The following is a 17,681-nucleotide window of genomic DNA, read 5'->3' as shown; positions in this document are numbered from 1 at the left end:
GAATAATTTTCCTTGACTTAAACTCCACACACCTAGAGATGTAACCCAACATCCTATTGGCCTTTTTAATTGCTTCTCCACACTGGCGGGAGTGGGACATGGAAACATCAATATACACACCGAGGTCTTTCTCATCTCAGCTACCTTTACTTCGGTGGAACCCATAAAGTATCTGTACTTTATATTTCTGCTCCCTGCATGGATTATCTTACATTTATCTACGTTAAATTTCATCTGCCAGGTATCAGCCCAGTCGCTAATTAAATCCAGATCCCATTGTAGCCTCTGTGCTGCTAGATCAGTATCTGCTACACCACCCACCTTGGTGTCATCTGCAAATTTAACCAATTTACTGTATGTATTGGTGTCAATATCATTAATGTAAATTAGGAACAATAGTGGTCCTAAAATTGAGCCACTGTGACATTGTACCTCTAATAATTACCCGCTGCCTCCTGTCTGTTAACCATGATATAAACCATGACCTATCAGCCATGATATAAATTATAAAAACAGCTAAATTCAGTGATTACTGAATATAGTGTTGAAAATGCTTTGGGAGTAGACTCTATATGATTTCCCATAAATAACGTGAATATACTTGGGGGATCCTTATTGTACTTGATAGGGAGGAATAAAATAATAATAATCAGCTGCCATAAAATAATATTCAAAGAAAGCCAGGCTCTTATACCTTACATACTTGATTGTGTACATTGCTTCTTATTGTTACTCTTGGTTATAAAAATGTTTCTATTATTAATATTTTTAGTGACTATCCTTGCAAGATTTTTTCTTGACCTATTCTGCATTCTTGTACTTCACATTCTAACTAAAACAGCAGTTAACACTGATCTTATCATCAGACAATTACTGCATTTTGGGAAAGTCCATTAACACCCTCAGACCAATCAGGAAGCTGGAAGATGCCCTGGCGTATTTTAAAACATGCCAGACCCACTCATCCAGGACATGCCAGGAGCCCGGCTCCAGCTTCTACAGTGGCCTGTACTGCTGGTTTGTCTTGCTGTGCTGTAACAGTGAACACACTGGACCTGAAGAGGAATACCATTACTGTTCTGTCGTCTTCCATAGCAACACAAGGTCACCACATCACATACATATAAGACTTTTTGCCTGGGCTCTCATTAATTGTTTTTTCCTTGTGGGAAATGATATGCAACATTGTCATAGCAGTCTTGGTACACCACAAATTTTTATGGCATTTTAAATACTTCTGACTTCCCTTTTTCGATAATTCCCAGAAATTGAGGAAATTATATTAAATTGTCATATGGTCAGAGCATTTTATTATACTTCATACCAGACTGAAACGCTTATCATGACCTGTCCTCATATAATTATAAAAAATGTATTACATAATCCATAATGGGTACATCGCAAAGGTAGTGTGCTACCAAAATGACACCCTCTTGGAAAACAAAGTAAATATTTATATAAAAATATTATACTGTAAATACCATAAAGCAAAGTATTAGTGTAATATAGTAGTAGTATGTTATTAGTACAGTGCAGTATATTATTGTTGTAGAAACAGGCCACTTCCTATTGATCTTCTACTTTATCTTGGTCTCCACCTTTGATTGTAGGTACATGGGCTGAGCAAACAAGGCCCAGAAAGACACAGTGGTTCTCTGCTACATGATCCAGATTCGCCTGAACCCAGATGACACCATCGGAGGGGAGGCTTTCGATACAGGACAGGAAGATTGGAGGTAGGCTGTTTGAGAGGGACAGACCTTCTAGGGGAGAAATGTACACAATTAAAACTCCATCTGACTCCAGTTCTGGCTCCAAAGGGCTGCTCTGCACTATTGAGTGATGATAGTGATTAAATTTTTGGGGTTTAGGCCAATTTCAGGTAGGGCAATTGAACCATTTTGACAGGTAGAACAAAAACACACGTTGTATTTTGCTTGTACAAGCAAAAACTATGATCACAGATATTTCTGTGCATAATTATTTGCATTTAGAAATTCAGCACAGATTTATTGAGCTTTTAAAATTCAGTGCTGCCCTAGTTTGAGAAAGACTTTTTCCTTTTCATGAATATCCTGGTGTCTGTTGGTAGTAACTTCCTTAACTACAGGGAGACTTGAGAGCAACTTGTGAGACAAACAGGTGTGGTCACCAACTGGAATCTGCTCAAGGAGTACTGCTCATGCAGTCGAGCAGGAGAAGACAAAGGAGCAGTCCTTCAGAACCTCTGCTTGATAGCTACCAAAGAGACAAAGCAGGTGGAGAGAGCTTTGATTGACCTTACAGCAGTCACCTCTGGGCAAGTGATCATCATGAACTGATCTTATTAAATAAGCTAAGGGAGGTGCCAACCCCTGGTGGAACCATGGAGAGTTGAGATGAAGACTACATGACTAATGTAAAGTTTCATTCAAGAACAGCAACTCCATGGACTTAACTCCTCTTCTACTGTCATCAACCGGTGTATAAATGTTGCCTGGTCTACATTTGTCTTATTTAAAATGTAGCAATACAGTAAAAAAAAAACAGGATGCACACAGTTTTGATTAGCACCTATGTTTAATAAAAGGCTTGATTACAAACTCTGACTAATAGAGACATTGTGTAGCACAGATATCCGAGCCCTCCTCCTCAATTTTAAGGCAATAACACGGAGTGTCTCTTGGCCACGGCCCAGCCGTTCCTGAATCTGGGGCGGACGGCCAAAGCTGGGAATCATCTGCAGAGGCTTGGGAAAATGGAGTGGGGTGCGGGTAGGGGCGGCGAGCTAGAGAAGGTCCGTCTCCTCCTGGTCCACGTGTAGATCCAACTGGGCAAACACAACATCGAAACAGAGCTGCTGAGGCGATGTCTCCCCCAGAAGAGTGAGCACCAGGGGCGGACTGGCAATAAGCCTTTCCTCTTAAATAGGAAATCAGCTAACAGCAGATGGCGCTAATACGATCATTTGTCCGGTGAAATCCATCAGTAAAAGCCAACAAAAAAGAGCGAATCATAAGTTGCAGCTGCGGGAATAATGGCAAGCCGAAAACGTAAGGAGAAAGGAGGATGGGAAAAGTTAAAAGAAAAGAAAGCCAAGTCTCTCGAAAATGATGCGTCAAAATGTAAAAAGCTCGCAGAGCTTTTTGGCTGCCGTTTAACTGCCAGCAGCAGCAGTAATGTAGATCAAAACAACTAATTCACCCAGCAAGAGTGTTGAAGACCAGGTGAAAGTTGAACCTGTTGAGCATCCACAGACTGGTCACAAGGGACAGACAGCAGAGGAAATTTCATGGGAGGAAGAGGTACTAGTAAGTGGCCTCAACATAAAACAACAGGCCTACTCTACATTTATTCTTATAGTCATCCAGTCAGCATCTATTAACTGGACTTGCATGATGAAAAATATATTTTATATAAAAAATATAGATGCTCTAAAAATTTATTGCGAGATGGCTGTGATTTTATCTTGTCAGTAGTAAGGTCATCTCTGCAGCTAGACAGAAAACCATGGTATTGAAAGAAACTGGAAAACAAACCATCCACTCCTAACACTCGTGACATTCTAGCAAGTGGGAAAGAGGGCTAAATAAAATCTCATTGTTTTCCATTTAAGTGCAATGTGTTTCTGTCTTTCTGTGGTGGGCTATTGTGGAACTGACACTTAACATACAAATCTGGGGTTTGTCTAAAGCTTGATTACTAGTATTAGCTGGTGGGCCTATTTGGGAGAAAGTCCAGGGCTGTTTTTTAGTCCCAGTCCGCCCCTGGTGAGCACCTGGTTTGCTGGGAGGGCCAATCCGCACAAACTCAGCTAGTGACCAGCTCGCAAGGTTAAGTCCTTGAGGAGAAGGCTGCTTGTCGGGCCCTGCAGAAGTTGTAACATAAATCTAATGGAGCTCTATCATTTTGGGGTGGTGTATGGCTCAGTGGGCTACAGCTTTGTGCTTCTGGGCAGAAGGATGCTGGTTTGAAACTCTTTTTTTCCACAGAGTAGCCACATCTTCCCAGTTATCATAAAACTATCAGAGAACATGTTCATAAACTGAAATAAAATATGAAAATAAAATGAATAAAAATTACAAATATGGCTTCTTAAACTAATTGAAATTAAATTAAACCATCAAATAATTTTCATTTGTTTTTAAAAATTATTTAGCTAAAGAAATTATTTGTTTATCTTTGCTCTTTAATGAAAATTATTTAATTCAAGGAAACATAATAGGGTGCACAGGCTTTACATTACCATTAATAATGCCTGCAATGTTTTGCCCATTTTGAATACATAATGTGCACTGTGTATTTATCTAAGATCAGACACTTAAAACAAGTCTACTTTAAGTCTATCCCTAGAAATAAAATGTATGTGTGCATGATTTAAAGGAGACCAAGATGGGATGTGCAATAAAAGACATTCCTGTTCTCTTACATAAATAAAACTTCAAGTCTGTTACATTTGTCTTCAAACAAAATTGGAAGTAAAAATATAGGGTTTATAGCTCATTTGTACATTTCAACACTAAACAAGGGTGGGAGGTCTGGAGAACCTGTAGGCATCCCCTTGAAACTTACAGCACGTAACACCCCCCCCCACAAGAGCAAACCCGGCAGGTGTTCACAATCACAATCAAGTGTTACGTGCCGTAAGTTTCAAGGGGATGCCTACAGGTTCTCCGGACCTCCCACCCTCATCGCCATTCGCCGGCTGCATTTTCAGCTCCGCCCACAGGCCTTGTTGTCAGCAGCTTGTCCGCCATGCGACCCTTGCTCGTTTTGATTTTCGGATTCTGATTTCTCGTTTTGCCCGTTTGTACTTTCGCTTTTGTTTGATTTCTTTCCTGGTTTCTTTGATCTCTCGCCTGCCTCCTGACTACTCTTTTGCTCGGCCCTTTGGACACTGTATTTTGGATTGTGTCTGTGTGTTATGGTGCATAGGGAGTGACTGCCTTTTTGTTTTTTGCGCAACATGGTGTTTACTGTCTGGAGTCAGAGTTTAGTGTTGTTGTTTTGTTTCCTCCTTTTGTTACACTTAGGGTTAACTTAGATTTGGGTCGTCATCGGTAGATGTGTTTTGTTTATTATTTTGGCCTTAGTCACTCCTGAAGTCCTGTTGCACCTGGTGTTTCTGAAATATCCATGAATAAATATAAAAATACAAAAAAAGATCCAGGGTGCAGGACCCGACCCCAGCATAGGTGTCCTCTCCCTTTCCAGGAGACTACAGGGAAGCTACTGGTAGGCAAATGTTTCCATGACTGTTTGTTGGCACAGTGTGGTACTGTTTGGAAGTAAAAATATAGGGTTGATATAGGATTTGTACTGTTGTAGATATAGTATGATGACTATCCATAGGTCGCTGGTTCAACTCCGGCTCGAAGGAGCTGCATCATTTTCACGATGCCAAGATTGCTCACAACCAACAGACAATATATATTAAACCAACATTCTACACTTACTGAACAGACTGCTCCTTCGATAGCTCAGCTGGCAGAGCGGAGGACTGTAGATATAGTATGATGGCTATCCTTAGGTCGCTGCTTCAACTCCAGCTCGAAGGACTTGTATTATTTTCACGATGCCAAGTTTGCTCACAAGCAACAGACAATTTGTATTAAACCCACATTCTACACTTACTGAACAAGCTGCTCCTTCGATAGCTCAGCTGGCAGAGCGGAGGACTGTAGATATAGTATGATGGCTATCCTTAGGTCGCTGGATCAACTCCAGCTCGAAGGAGTTGAATCCTTTTCACGATGCCAAGTTTGCTCACAAGCAACAGACAATATTTATTAAACCCACATTCTACACGTACTGACCAGACTGCTCCATCGATAGCTCAGCTGGCAGAGCGGTGGACTGTAGATATAGTATGATGGCTATCCGTAGGTCGCTGGTTCAACTCCGGCTGGAAGGGCTTGTGTCATTTTCACGATGCCAAGTTTGCTCACAAGCAACAGACAATATTTATTAAACCCACATTATACACTAATACCACAGACTCCTCCTTCGATAGCTCAGCTGGCAGAGCGGAGGACTGTAGATATAGTATGATGGCTATCCTTAGGTCGCTGGTTCAACTCCGGCTCGAAGGACTTGTATCATTCTCGCGATGCCAAGCTTGCTCACAAGCAACAGACAATATTTATTAAACCCACATACTACACTTATTGAATGTACTGCTCCTTCAATAGCTCAGCTGGCAGAGCGGAAGACTGTAGATATAGTATGATGGCTATCCTTAGGTCGCTGGTTCAACTCCAGCTCGAAGGACTTGTATCATTTTCACAATGCCAAGTCTGCTCACAAGCAACAGACAATATTTATTAAACCCACATTATACACTAACACCACAGACTCCTCCTTCGATAGCTCAGCTGGCAGAGTGGAGGACTGTAGATATAGTATGATGGCTATCCTTAGGTCGTTGGTTCAACTACGGCTCGAATGACTTGTATCATTTTCACGATGCCAAGCTTGCTCACAAGCAACAGACAATATTTATTAAACCCACATTCTACACTTATTGAATGTACTGCTCCTTCGATAGCTCAGCTGGCAGAGCGGAGGACTGTAGATATAGTATGATGACTATCCTTAGGTCGCTGGTTCAACTCCGGTTCGAAGGACTTGTATCATTTTCACAATGCCAAGTCTGCTCACAAGCAACAGACAATATTTATTAAACCCACATTCTACACTTACTGAATAGACTGCTCCTTCGATAGCTCAGCTGGCAGAGTGGAGGACTGTAGATACAGTATGATGGCTGTCCTTAGGTCGCTGGTTCAACTCCGGCTTGAAGGATTTGTATCATTTTCACGATGCCAAGCTTGCTCACAAGCAACAGACAATATTTATTAAACCCACATTCTACACTTGCTTAATGTACTGCTCCTTCGATAGCTCAGCTGGCAGAGCGGAGGACTGTAGATGTAGTATGATGGCCATCCTTAGGTCGCTGGTTCAACTCCGGCTCGAAGGAGCTGCATCATTTTCACGATGCCAAGTTTGCTCACAAGCAACAGACAATATTTATTAAACCCACATTCTACACGTACTGACCAGACTGCTCCATCGATAGCTCAGCTGGCAGAGCGGTGGACTGTAGATATAGTATGATGGCTATCCGTAGGTCGCTGGTTCAACTCCGGCTGGAAGGGCTTGTGTCATTTTCACGATGCCAAGTTTGCTCACAAGCAACAGACAATATTTATTAAACCCACATTATACACTAACACCACAGACTCCTCCTTCGATAGCTCAGCTGGCAGAGCGGAGGACTGTAGATATAGTATGATGGCTATCCTTAGGTCACTGGTTCAACTCCGGCTCGAAGGACTTGTATCATTCTCGCGATGCCAAGCTTGCTCACAAGCAACAGACAATATTTATTAAACCCACGTACTACACTTATTGAATGTACTGCTCCTTCAATAGCTCAGCTGGCAGAGCGGAAGACTGTAGATATAGTATGATGGCTATCCTTAGGTCGCTGGTTCAACTCCGGCTCGAAGGACTTGTATCATTTTCACAATGCCAAGTCTGCTCACAAGCAACAGACAATATTTATTAAACCCACATTATACACTAACACCACAGACTCCTCCTTCGATAGCTCAGCTGGCAGAGTGGAGGACTGTAGATATAGTATGATGGCTATCCTTAGGTCGTTGGTTCAACTACGGCTCGAATGACTTGTATCATTTTCACGATGCCAAGCTTGCTCACAAGCAACAGACAATATTTATTAAACCCACATTCAACACTTATTGAATGTACTGCTCCTTCGATAGCTCAGCTGGCAGAGCGGAGGACTGTAGATATAGTATGATGGCTATCCTTAGGTCGCTGGTTCAACTCCGGCTCGAAGGACTTGTATCATTTTCACGATGCCAAGCTTGCTCACAAGCAACAGACAATATTTATTAAACCCACATTCTATACTTATTGAATGTATGGCTCCTTCGATAGCTCAGCTGGCAGAGCGGAAGACTGTAGATATAGTATGATGGCTATCCTTAGGTCGCTGGTTCAACTCCAGCTCGAAGGATTTGTATCATTTTCACGATGCCAAGCTTGCTCACATGAACCGGAAAATATTTATTAAACCCACATTCTACACTTACTTAATGTACTGCTCCTTCGATAGCTCAGCTGGCAGAGCGGAGGACTGTAGATATAGTATGATGGCTATCCTTAGGTAGCTGGGTCAACTCTGGCTCGAAGGACTTGTATTATTTTCTCAATGCCAAGTCTGCTCACAAGCAACAGACAATATTTATTAAACCCACATTCTACACTCACTGAATAGACTGCTCCTTCGATAGCTCAGCTGGCAGAGTGGAGGACTGTAGATACAGTATGATGGCTATCCTTAGGTCGCTGGTTCAACTCCGGCTCGAAGGACTTGTATTATTTTCTCAATGCCAAGTCTGCTCACAAGCAACAGACAATATTTATTAAACCCACATTCTACACTGACTTAATGTACTGCTCCTTCGATAGCTCAGCTGGCAGAGCGGAGGACTGTAGATGTAGTATGATGGCCATCCTTAGGTCGCTGGTTCAACTCCGGCTCGAAGGAACTGCATCATTTTCACGATGCCAAGTTTGCTCACAAGCAACAGACAATATTTATTAAACCCACATTCTACACTTGCTGAACAGACTGCTCCTTCGATAGCTCAGCTGGCAGAGCGGAGGACTGTAGATGTAGTATGATGGCCATCCTTAGGTCGCTGGTTCAGCTCCGGCTCGAATGAACTGCATCATTTTCACGATGCCAAGATTGCTCACAAGCAACAGACAATATTTATTAAACCCACATTCTACACCTACTGAACAGACTGCTCCTTCGATAGCTCAGCTGGCAGAGTGGAAGACTGTAGATATAGCATGATGACTATCCTTAGGTCGCTGGTTCAACTCCGGCTCGAAGGACTTGTATCATTTTCACGATGCCAAGCTTGCTCACAAGCAACAGACAATATTTATTAAACCCACATTCTATACTTATTGAATGTACGGCTCCTTTGATAGCTCAGCTGGCAGAGTGGAAGACTGTAGATATAGTATGATGACTATCCTTAGGTCGCTGGTTCAACTCCGGCTCAAAGGACTTGTATAATCTTCACGATGCCAAGTTTGCTCACAAGCAACAGACAATATTTATTAAACCCACATTCTACACTAACACCGCAGACTACTCCTTCGATAGCTCAGCTGGCAGAGCGGAGGACTGTAGATATAGTATGATGGCTATCCTTAGGTCGCTGGTTCAACTCCGGCTCGAAGGACTTGTATCATTTTCACGATGCCAAGCTTGCTCACAAGCAACAGACAATATTTATTAAACCCACATTCTATAATAATTGAATGTACGGCTCCTTCGATAGCTCAGCTGGCAGAGCGGAGGACTGTAGATATTGTATGATGGCTATCCTTAGGTCGCTGGTTCAACTCCGGCTCGAAGGATTTGTATCATTTTCACGATGCCAAGCTTGCTCACAAGAACCGGAAAATATTTATTAAACCCACATTCTACACTTACTTAATGTACTGCTCCTTCGATAGCTCAGCTGGCAGAGCGGAGGACTGTAGATGTAGTATGATGGCCATCCTTAGGTCGCTGGTTCAACTCCGGCTCGAAGGAGCGGCATCATTTTCACGATGCCAAGCTTGCGCACAAGCAACAGACAATATTTATTAAACCCACATTCTACACTTACTGAATAGACTGCTCCTTCGATAGCTCAGCTGGCAGAGTGGAGGACTGTAGATACAGTATGATGGCTATCCTTAGGTAGCTGGTTCAACTCCGGCTCGAAGGAGTGGCATCATTTTCACGATGCCAAGCTTGCGCACAAGCAACAGACAATATTTATTAAACCCACATTCTACACTTACTGAATTGACTGCTCCTTCGATAGCTCAGCTGGCAGAGTGGAGGACTGTAGATACAGTATGATGGCTATCCTTAGGTAGCTGGTTCAACTCCGGCTCGAAGGACTTGTATCATTTTCACGATGCCAAGCTTGCGCACAAGCAACAGACAATATTTATTAAACCCACATTCTACACTAACACCGCAGACTACTCCTTCGATAGCTCAGCTGGCAGAGCGGAGGACTGTAGATATAGTATGATGGCTATCCTTAGGTCGTTGGTTCAACTACGGCTCGAATGACTTGTATCATTTTCACGATGCCAAGCTTGCTCACAAGCAACAGACAATATTTATTAAACCCACATTCTACACTTATTGAATGTACTGCTCCTTCGATAGCTCAGCTGGCAGAGCGGAGGACTGTAGATATAGTATGATGACTATCCTTAGGTCGCTGGTTCAACTCCGGTTCGAAGGACTTGTATCATTTTCACAATGCCAAGTCTGCTCACAAGCAACAGACAATATTTATTAAACCCACATTCTACACTTACTGAATAGACTGCTCCTTCGATAGCTCAGCTGGCAGAGTGGAGGACTGTAGATACAGTATGATGGCTGTCCTTAGGTCGCTGGTTCAACTCCGGCTTGAAGGATTTGTATCATTTTCACGATGCCAAGCTTGCTCACAAGCAACAGACAATATTTATTAAACCCACATTCTACACTTGCTTAATGTACTGCTCCTTCGATAGCTCAGCTGGCAGAGCGGAGGACTGTAGATGTAGTATGATGGCCATCCTTAGGTCGCTGGTTCAACTCCGGCTCGAAGGAGCTGCATCATTTTCACGATGCCAAGTTTGCTCACAAGCAACAGACAATATTTATTAAACCCACATTCTACACGTACTGACCAGACTGCTCCATCGATAGCTCAGCTGGCAGAGCGGTGGACTGTAGATATAGTATGATGGCTATCCGTAGGTCGCTGGTTCAACTCCGGCTGGAAGGGCTTGTGTCATTTTCACGATGCCAAGTTTGCTCACAAGCAACAGACAATATTTATTAAACCCACATTATACACTAACACCACAGACTCCTCCTTCGATAGCTCAGCTGGCAGAGCGGAGGACTGTAGATATAGTATGATGGCTATCCTTAGGTCGCTGGTTCAACTCCGGCTCGAAGGACTTGTATCATTCTCGCGATGCCAAGCTTGCTCACAAGCAACAGACAATATTTATTAAACCCACGTACTACACTTATTGAATGTACTGCTCCTTCAATAGCTCAGCTGGCAGAGCGGAAGACTGTAGATATAGTATGATGGCTATCCTTAGGTCGCTGGTTCAACTCCGGCTCGAAGGACTTGTATCATTTTCACAATGCCAAGTCTGCTCACAAGCAACAGACAATATTTATTAAACCCACATTCTACACCTACTGAACAGACTGCTCCTTCGATAGCTCAGCTGGCAGAGTGGAAGACTGTAGATATGGCATGATGACTATCCTTAGGTCGCTGGTTCAACTCCGGCTCAAAGGACTTGTATAATCTTCACGATGCCAAGTTTGCTCACAAGCAACAGACAATATTTATTAAACCCACATTCTACACTAACACTGCACACTACTCCTTCGATAGCTCAGCTGGCAGAGCGGAGGACTGTAGATATAGTATGATGGCTATCCTTAGGTCGCTGGTTCAACTCCGGCTCGAAGGACTTGTATCATTTTCACGATGCCAAGCTTGCTCACAAGCAACAGACAATATTTATTAAACCCACATTCTATACTTATTGAATGTACGGCTCCTTCTATAGCTCAGCTGGCAGAGTGGAAGACTGTAGATATAGTATGATGACTATCCTTAGGTCGCTGGTTCAACTCCGGCTCAAAGGACTTGTATAATCTTCACGATGCCAAGTTTGCTCACAAGCAACAGACAATATTTATTAAACCCACATTCTACACTAACACCGCAGACTACTCCTTCGATAGCTCAGCTGGCAGAGCGGAGGACTGTAGATATAGTATGATGGCTATCCTTAGGTCGCTGGTTCAACTCCGGCTCGAAGGACTTGTATCATTTTCACGATGCCAAGCTTGCTCACAAGCAACAGACAATATTTATTAAACCCACATTCTATAATAATTGAATGTACGGCTCCTTCGATAGCTCAGCTGGCAGAGCGGAGGACTGTAGATATAGTATGATGGCTATCCTTAGGTCGCTGGTTCAACTCCGGCTCGAAGGATTTGTATCATTTTCACGATGCCAAGCTTGCTCACAAGAACCGGAAAATATTTATTAAACCCACATTCTACACTTACTTAATGTACTGCTCCTTCGATAGCTCAGCTGGCAGAGCGGAGGACTGTAGATGTAGTATGATGGCCATCCTTAGGTCGCTGGTTCAACTCCGGCTCGAAGGAGCGGCATCATTTTCACGATGCCAAGCTTGCGCACAAGCAACAGACAATATTTATTAAACCCACATTCTACACTTACTGAATAGACTGCTCCTTCGATAGCTCAGCTGGCAGAGTGGAGGACTGTAGATACAGTATGATGGCTATCCTTAGGTAGCTGGTTCAACTCCGGCTCGAAGGAGTGGCATCATTTTCACGATGCCAAGCTTGCGCACAAGCAACAGACAATATTTATTAAACCCACATTCTACACTTACTGAATTGACTGCTCCTTCGATAGCTCAGCTGGCAGAGTGGAGGACTGTAGATACAGTATGATGGCTATCCTTAGGTAGCTGGTTCAACTCCGGCTCGAAGGACTTGTATCATTTTCACGATGCCAAGCTTGCGCACAAGCAACAGACAATATTTATTAAACCCACATTCTACACTAACACCACAGACTACTCCTTCGATAGCTCAGCTGGCAGAGCGGAGGACTGTAGATATAGTATGATGGCTATCCTTAGGTCGCTGGTTCAACTCCGGCTCGAAGGACTTGTATCATTTTCACGATGCCAAGCTTGCTCACAAGCAACAGACAATATTTATTAAACCCACATTCTATACTTATTGAATGTACGGCTCCTTCGATAGCTCAGCTGGCAGAGCGGAGGACTGTAGATATAGTATGATGGCTATCCTTAGGTAGCTGGGTCAACTCTGGCTCGAAGGACTTGTATTATTTTCTCAATGCCAAGTCTGCTCACAAGCAACAGACAATATTTATTAAACCCACATTCTACACTCACTGAATAGACTGCTCCTTCGATAGCTCAGCTGGCAGAGTGGAGGACTGTAGATACAGTATGATGGCTATCCTTAGGTTGCTGGTTCAACTCCGGCTCAAAGTATTTGTATCATTTTCACGATGCCAAGCTTGCTCACAAGCAACAGACAATATTTATTAAACCCACATTCTACACTGACTTAATGTACTGCTCCTTCGATAGCTCAGCTGGCAGAGCGGAGGACTGTAGATGTAGTATGATGGCCATCCTTAGGTCGCTGGTTCAGCTCCGGCTCGAAGGAACTGCATCATTTTCACGATGCCAAGTTTGCTCACAAGCAACAGACAATATTTATTAAACCCACATTCTACACTTACTGAACAGACTGCTCCTTCGATAGCTCAGCTGGCAGAGTGGAGGACTGTAGATACAGTATGATGGCTATCCTTAGGTAGCTGGTTCAACTCCGGCTCGAAGGACTTGTATCATTTTCACGATGCCAAGTTTGCTCACAAGCAACAGACAATATTTATTAAACCCACATTATACACTAACACCACAGACTACTCCTTCGAAAGCTCAGCTGGCAGAGCGGAGTACTGTAGATATAGTATGATGGCTATCCTTAGGTCGCTGGTTCAACTCCGGCTCGAAGGACTTGTATCATTTTCACGATGCCAAGCTTGCTCACAAGCAACAGACAATATTTATTAAACCCACATTCTACACTTACTGAACAGACTGCTCCTTCGATAGCTCAGCTGGCAGAGCAGAGGACTGTAGATGTAGTATGATGGCCATCCTTAGGTCGCTGGTTCAGCTCTGGCTCGAATGAACTGCATCATTTTCACGATGCCAAGTTTGCTCACAAGCAACAGACAATATTTATTAAACCCACATTCTACACCGACTGAAAAGACTGCTCCTTCGATAGCTCAGCTGGCAGAGCGGAAGACTGTAGATATAGTATGATGACTATCCTTAGGTCGCTGGTTCAAGTCCGGCTCAAAGGATTTGTATCATTTTCACGATGCCAAGTTTGCTCACAAGCAACAGACAATATTTATTAAACCCACATTATACACTAACACCACAGACTGCACCTTCGATAGCTCAGCTGGCAGAGCGGAGGACTGTAGATATAGTATGATGGCTATCCTTAGGTCGCTGGTTCAACTCCGGCTCGAAGGACTTGTATCATTTTCACGATGCCAAGCTTGCTCACAAGCAACAGACAATATTTATTAAACCCACATTCTATACTTATTGAATGAACGGCTCCTTCGATAGCTCAGCTGGCAGAGCGGAGGACTGTAGATATAGTATGATGGCTATCCTTAGGTCGCTGGTTCAACTCTGGCTCGAAGGAACTGCATCATTGTCAAGATTGCTCACAAGCAACAGACAATATTTATTAAACCCACATTCTACACTTACTGAACAGACTGCTCCTTCGATAGCTCAGCTGGCAGAGCGGAGGACTGTAGATATAGTATGATGGCTATCCTTAGGTCGCTGGTTCAACTCCGGCTCGAAGGACTTGTATCATTTTCACGATGCCAAGCTTGCTCACAAGCAACAGACAACATTTATTAAACCCACATTCTATACTTATTGAATGTACGGCTCCTTCGATAGCTCAGCTGGCAGAGCGGAGTACTGTAGATATAGTATGATGGCTATCCTTAGGTCGCTGGTTCAACTCCGGCTCGAAGGATATGTATCATTTTCACGATGCCAAGCTTGCTCACATGAACCGGAAAATATTTATTAAACCCACATTCTACACTTACTTAATGTACTGCTCCTTCGATAGCTCAGCTGGCAGAGCGGAGGACTGTAGATATAGTATGATGGCTATCCTTAGGTAGCTGGGTCAACTCTGGCTCGAAGGACTTGTATTATTTTCTCATTGCCAAGTCTGCTCACAAGCAACAGACAATATTTATTAAACCCACATTCTACACTCACTGAATAGACTGCTCCTTCGATAGCTCAGCTGGCAGAGTGGAGCACTGTAGATACAGTATGATGGCTATCCTTAGGTTGCTGGTTCAACTCCGGCTCAAAGTATTTGTATCATTTTCACGATGCCAAGCTTGCTCACAAGCAACAGACAATATTTATTAAACCCACATTCTACACTGACTTAATGTACTGCTCCTTCGATAGCTCAGCTGGCAGAGCGGAGGACTGTAGATGTAGTATGATGGCCATCCTTAGGTTGCTGGTTCAACTCCGGCTCGAAGGAACTGCATCATTTTCACGAAGCCAAGTTTGCTCACAAGCAACAGACAATATTTATTAAACCCACATTCTACACTTACTGAACAGACTGCTCCTTCGATAGCTCAGCTGGCAGAGCGGAGGACTGTAGATATAGTATGATGGCCATCCTTAGGTCGCTGGTTCAGCTCCGGCTCGAATGAACTGCATCATTTTCACGATGCCAAGTTTGCTCACAAGCAACAGACAATATTTATTAAACCCACATTCTACACTAACACCGCAGACTACTCCTTCGATAGCTCAGCTGGCAGAGCGGAGGACTGTAGATATAGTATGATGGCTATCCTTAGGTCGCTGGTTCAACTCCGGCTTGAAGGATTTGTATCATTTTCACGATGCCAAGCTTGCTCACAAGAACCGGAAAATATTTATTAAACCCACATTCAACACTTACTTAATGTACTGCTCCTTCGATAGCTCAGCTGGCAGAGCGGAGGACTGTAGATGTAGTATGATGGCCATTCTTAGGTCGCTGGTTCAACTCCGGCTCGAAGGAGCGGCATCATTTTCACGATGCCAAGCTTGCGCACAAGCAACAGACAATATTTATTAAACCCACATTCTACACTTACTGAATAGACTGCTCCTTCGATAGCTCAGCTGGCACAGTGGAGGACTGTAGATACAGTATGATGGCTATCCTTAGGTAGCTGGTTCAACTCCGGCTCGAAGGAATGGCATCATTTTCACGATGCCAAGCTTGTGCACAAGCAACAGACAATATTTATTAAACCCACATTCTACACTTACTGAATAGACTGCTCCTTCGATAGCTCAGCTGGCAGAGTGGAGGACTGTAGATACAGTATGATGGCTATCCTTAGGTAGCTGGTTCAACTCCGGCTCGAAGGACTTGTATCATTTTCACGATGCCAAGTTTGCTCACAAGTTACAGACAATATTTATTAAACCCACATTCTACACTAACACCGCAGACTACTCCATCGATAGCTCAGCTGGCATAGCGGAGGACTGTAGATATAGTATGATGGCTATCCTTAGGTCGCTGGTTCAACTCCGGCTCGAAGGACTTGTATCATTTTCACGATGCCAAGCTTGCTCACAAGCAACAGACAATATTTATTAAACCCACATTCTACACTTACTGAACAGACTGCTCCTTCGATAGCTCAGCTGGCAGAGCGGAGGACTGTAGATGTAGTATGATGGCCATCCTTAGGTCGCTGGTTCAGCTCCGGCTCGAATGAACTGCATCATTTTCACGATGCCAAGTTTGCTCACAAGCAACAGACAATATTTATTAAACCCACATTCTACACCGACTGAAAAGACTGCTCCTTCGATAGCTCAGCCGGCAGAGCGGAAGACTGTAGATATAGTATGATGACTATCCTTAGGTCGCTGGTTCAAGTCCGGCTCAAAGGATTTGTATCATTTTCACGATGCCAAGTTTGCTCACAAGCAACAGACAATATTTATTAAACCCACATTATACACTAACACCACAGACTGCTCCTTCGATAGCTCAGCTGGCAGAGCGGAGGACTGTAGATATAGTATGATGGCCATCCTTAGGTCGCTGGTTCAGCTCCGGCTCGAATGAACTGCATCATTTTCACGATGCCAAGTTTGCTCACAAGCAACAGACAATATTTATTAAACCCACATTCTACACTAACACCGCAGACTACTCCTTCGATAGCTCAGCTGGCAGAGCGGAGGACTGTAGATATAGTATGATGGCTATCCTTAGGTCGCTGGTTCAACTCCGGCTTGAAGGATTTGTATCATTTTCACGATGCCAAGCTTGCTCACAAGAACCGGAAAATATTTATTAAACCCACATTCAACACTTACTTAATGTACTGCTCCTTCGATAGCTCAGCTGGCAGAGCGGAGGACTGTAGATGTAGTATGATGGCCATTCTTAGGTCGCTGGTTCAACTCCGGCTCGAAGGAGCGGCATCATTTTCACGATGCCAAGCTTGCGCACAAGCAACAGACAATATTTATTAAACCCACATTCTACACTTACTGAATAGACTGCTCCTTCGATAGCTCAGCTGGCACAGTGGAGGACTGTAGATACAGTATGATGGCTATCCTTAGGTAGCTGGTTCAACTCCGGCTCGAAGGAATGGCATCATTTTCACGATGCCAAGCTTGTGCACAAGCAACAGACAATATTTATTAAACCCACATTCTACACTTACTGAATAGACTGCTCCTTCGATAGCTCAGCTGGCAGAGTGGAGGACTGTAGATACAGTATGATGGCTATCCTTAGGTAGCTGGTTCAACTCCGGCTCGAAGGACTTGTATCATTTTCACGATGCCAAGTTTGCTCACAAGTTACAGACAAT

At 43.5% G+C, this 17,681-nt stretch overlaps 26 non-coding genes across 26 annotated transcripts; all 26 read left to right on the top strand.

Moving 5' to 3' along the window:
* The first annotated feature begins 5,626 nt into the window (after positions 1-5,626).
* On the top strand, positions 5,627-5,715 carry trnay-gua (transfer RNA tyrosine (anticodon GUA)). The gene is given in 2 exon segments: positions 5,627-5,663; positions 5,680-5,715. It is a non-coding gene; the product is annotated as a tRNA-Tyr (tRNA).
* Positions 5,716-5,982: 267 nt separating this feature from the next.
* Positions 5,983-6,071, top strand: trnay-gua (transfer RNA tyrosine (anticodon GUA)). Its single transcript is given in 2 exon segments — positions 5,983-6,019; positions 6,036-6,071. It is a non-coding gene; the product is annotated as a tRNA-Tyr (tRNA).
* Positions 6,072-6,516: 445 nt separating this feature from the next.
* On the top strand, positions 6,517-6,605 carry trnay-gua (transfer RNA tyrosine (anticodon GUA)). The gene is given in 2 exon segments: positions 6,517-6,553; positions 6,570-6,605. It is a non-coding gene; the product is annotated as a tRNA-Tyr (tRNA).
* A 267-nt stretch (positions 6,606-6,872) lies between these two features.
* trnay-gua (transfer RNA tyrosine (anticodon GUA)) lies at positions 6,873-6,961 on the top strand. Its single transcript is given in 2 exon segments — positions 6,873-6,909; positions 6,926-6,961. It is a non-coding gene; the product is annotated as a tRNA-Tyr (tRNA).
* A 267-nt stretch (positions 6,962-7,228) lies between these two features.
* On the top strand, positions 7,229-7,317 carry trnay-gua (transfer RNA tyrosine (anticodon GUA)). The gene is given in 2 exon segments: positions 7,229-7,265; positions 7,282-7,317. It is a non-coding gene; the product is annotated as a tRNA-Tyr (tRNA).
* A 445-nt stretch (positions 7,318-7,762) lies between these two features.
* On the top strand, positions 7,763-7,851 carry trnay-gua (transfer RNA tyrosine (anticodon GUA)). Its single transcript is given in 2 exon segments — positions 7,763-7,799; positions 7,816-7,851. It is a non-coding gene; the product is annotated as a tRNA-Tyr (tRNA).
* Positions 7,852-8,296: 445 nt separating this feature from the next.
* Positions 8,297-8,385, top strand: trnay-gua (transfer RNA tyrosine (anticodon GUA)). The gene is given in 2 exon segments: positions 8,297-8,333; positions 8,350-8,385. It is a non-coding gene; the product is annotated as a tRNA-Tyr (tRNA).
* An 89-nt stretch (positions 8,386-8,474) lies between these two features.
* Positions 8,475-8,563, top strand: trnay-gua (transfer RNA tyrosine (anticodon GUA)). Its single transcript is given in 2 exon segments — positions 8,475-8,511; positions 8,528-8,563. It is a non-coding gene; the product is annotated as a tRNA-Tyr (tRNA).
* A 623-nt stretch (positions 8,564-9,186) lies between these two features.
* On the top strand, positions 9,187-9,275 carry trnay-gua (transfer RNA tyrosine (anticodon GUA)). The gene is given in 2 exon segments: positions 9,187-9,223; positions 9,240-9,275. It is a non-coding gene; the product is annotated as a tRNA-Tyr (tRNA).
* Positions 9,276-9,364: 89 nt separating this feature from the next.
* Positions 9,365-9,453, top strand: trnay-gua (transfer RNA tyrosine (anticodon GUA)). The gene is given in 2 exon segments: positions 9,365-9,401; positions 9,418-9,453. It is a non-coding gene; the product is annotated as a tRNA-Tyr (tRNA).
* Positions 9,454-9,542: 89 nt separating this feature from the next.
* trnay-gua (transfer RNA tyrosine (anticodon GUA)) lies at positions 9,543-9,631 on the top strand. The gene is given in 2 exon segments: positions 9,543-9,579; positions 9,596-9,631. It is a non-coding gene; the product is annotated as a tRNA-Tyr (tRNA).
* A 623-nt stretch (positions 9,632-10,254) lies between these two features.
* Positions 10,255-10,343, top strand: trnay-gua (transfer RNA tyrosine (anticodon GUA)). The gene is given in 2 exon segments: positions 10,255-10,291; positions 10,308-10,343. It is a non-coding gene; the product is annotated as a tRNA-Tyr (tRNA).
* Positions 10,344-10,610: 267 nt separating this feature from the next.
* Positions 10,611-10,699, top strand: trnay-gua (transfer RNA tyrosine (anticodon GUA)). Its single transcript is given in 2 exon segments — positions 10,611-10,647; positions 10,664-10,699. It is a non-coding gene; the product is annotated as a tRNA-Tyr (tRNA).
* Positions 10,700-10,966: 267 nt separating this feature from the next.
* Positions 10,967-11,055, top strand: trnay-gua (transfer RNA tyrosine (anticodon GUA)). Its single transcript is given in 2 exon segments — positions 10,967-11,003; positions 11,020-11,055. It is a non-coding gene; the product is annotated as a tRNA-Tyr (tRNA).
* A 445-nt stretch (positions 11,056-11,500) lies between these two features.
* Positions 11,501-11,589, top strand: trnay-gua (transfer RNA tyrosine (anticodon GUA)). Its single transcript is given in 2 exon segments — positions 11,501-11,537; positions 11,554-11,589. It is a non-coding gene; the product is annotated as a tRNA-Tyr (tRNA).
* Positions 11,590-11,856: 267 nt separating this feature from the next.
* trnay-gua (transfer RNA tyrosine (anticodon GUA)) lies at positions 11,857-11,945 on the top strand. Its single transcript is given in 2 exon segments — positions 11,857-11,893; positions 11,910-11,945. It is a non-coding gene; the product is annotated as a tRNA-Tyr (tRNA).
* Positions 11,946-12,034: 89 nt separating this feature from the next.
* trnay-gua (transfer RNA tyrosine (anticodon GUA)) lies at positions 12,035-12,123 on the top strand. Its single transcript is given in 2 exon segments — positions 12,035-12,071; positions 12,088-12,123. It is a non-coding gene; the product is annotated as a tRNA-Tyr (tRNA).
* An 89-nt stretch (positions 12,124-12,212) lies between these two features.
* trnay-gua (transfer RNA tyrosine (anticodon GUA)) lies at positions 12,213-12,301 on the top strand. The gene is given in 2 exon segments: positions 12,213-12,249; positions 12,266-12,301. It is a non-coding gene; the product is annotated as a tRNA-Tyr (tRNA).
* Positions 12,302-12,746: 445 nt separating this feature from the next.
* On the top strand, positions 12,747-12,835 carry trnay-gua (transfer RNA tyrosine (anticodon GUA)). Its single transcript is given in 2 exon segments — positions 12,747-12,783; positions 12,800-12,835. It is a non-coding gene; the product is annotated as a tRNA-Tyr (tRNA).
* Positions 12,836-14,170: 1,335 nt separating this feature from the next.
* On the top strand, positions 14,171-14,259 carry trnay-gua (transfer RNA tyrosine (anticodon GUA)). The gene is given in 2 exon segments: positions 14,171-14,207; positions 14,224-14,259. It is a non-coding gene; the product is annotated as a tRNA-Tyr (tRNA).
* Positions 14,260-14,518: 259 nt separating this feature from the next.
* Positions 14,519-14,607, top strand: trnay-gua (transfer RNA tyrosine (anticodon GUA)). The gene is given in 2 exon segments: positions 14,519-14,555; positions 14,572-14,607. It is a non-coding gene; the product is annotated as a tRNA-Tyr (tRNA).
* A 623-nt stretch (positions 14,608-15,230) lies between these two features.
* trnay-gua (transfer RNA tyrosine (anticodon GUA)) lies at positions 15,231-15,319 on the top strand. Its single transcript is given in 2 exon segments — positions 15,231-15,267; positions 15,284-15,319. It is a non-coding gene; the product is annotated as a tRNA-Tyr (tRNA).
* Positions 15,320-15,586: 267 nt separating this feature from the next.
* trnay-gua (transfer RNA tyrosine (anticodon GUA)) lies at positions 15,587-15,675 on the top strand. The gene is given in 2 exon segments: positions 15,587-15,623; positions 15,640-15,675. It is a non-coding gene; the product is annotated as a tRNA-Tyr (tRNA).
* Positions 15,676-15,764: 89 nt separating this feature from the next.
* trnay-gua (transfer RNA tyrosine (anticodon GUA)) lies at positions 15,765-15,853 on the top strand. Its single transcript is given in 2 exon segments — positions 15,765-15,801; positions 15,818-15,853. It is a non-coding gene; the product is annotated as a tRNA-Tyr (tRNA).
* A 1,157-nt stretch (positions 15,854-17,010) lies between these two features.
* trnay-gua (transfer RNA tyrosine (anticodon GUA)) lies at positions 17,011-17,099 on the top strand. Its single transcript is given in 2 exon segments — positions 17,011-17,047; positions 17,064-17,099. It is a non-coding gene; the product is annotated as a tRNA-Tyr (tRNA).
* An 89-nt stretch (positions 17,100-17,188) lies between these two features.
* On the top strand, positions 17,189-17,277 carry trnay-gua (transfer RNA tyrosine (anticodon GUA)). The gene is given in 2 exon segments: positions 17,189-17,225; positions 17,242-17,277. It is a non-coding gene; the product is annotated as a tRNA-Tyr (tRNA).
* The last annotated feature ends 404 nt before the right edge of the window (positions 17,278-17,681 follow it).

Source organism: Paramormyrops kingsleyae, chromosome 1, assembly GCF_048594095.1.
Source record: "Paramormyrops kingsleyae isolate MSU_618 chromosome 1, PKINGS_0.4, whole genome shotgun sequence".
NCBI classification, from domain to species: domain Eukaryota; kingdom Metazoa; phylum Chordata; class Actinopteri; order Osteoglossiformes; family Mormyridae; genus Paramormyrops; species Paramormyrops kingsleyae.
Note: the sequence above shows the minus strand (reverse complement) of the source record. Positions and strands in the feature narration are given on the sequence as shown.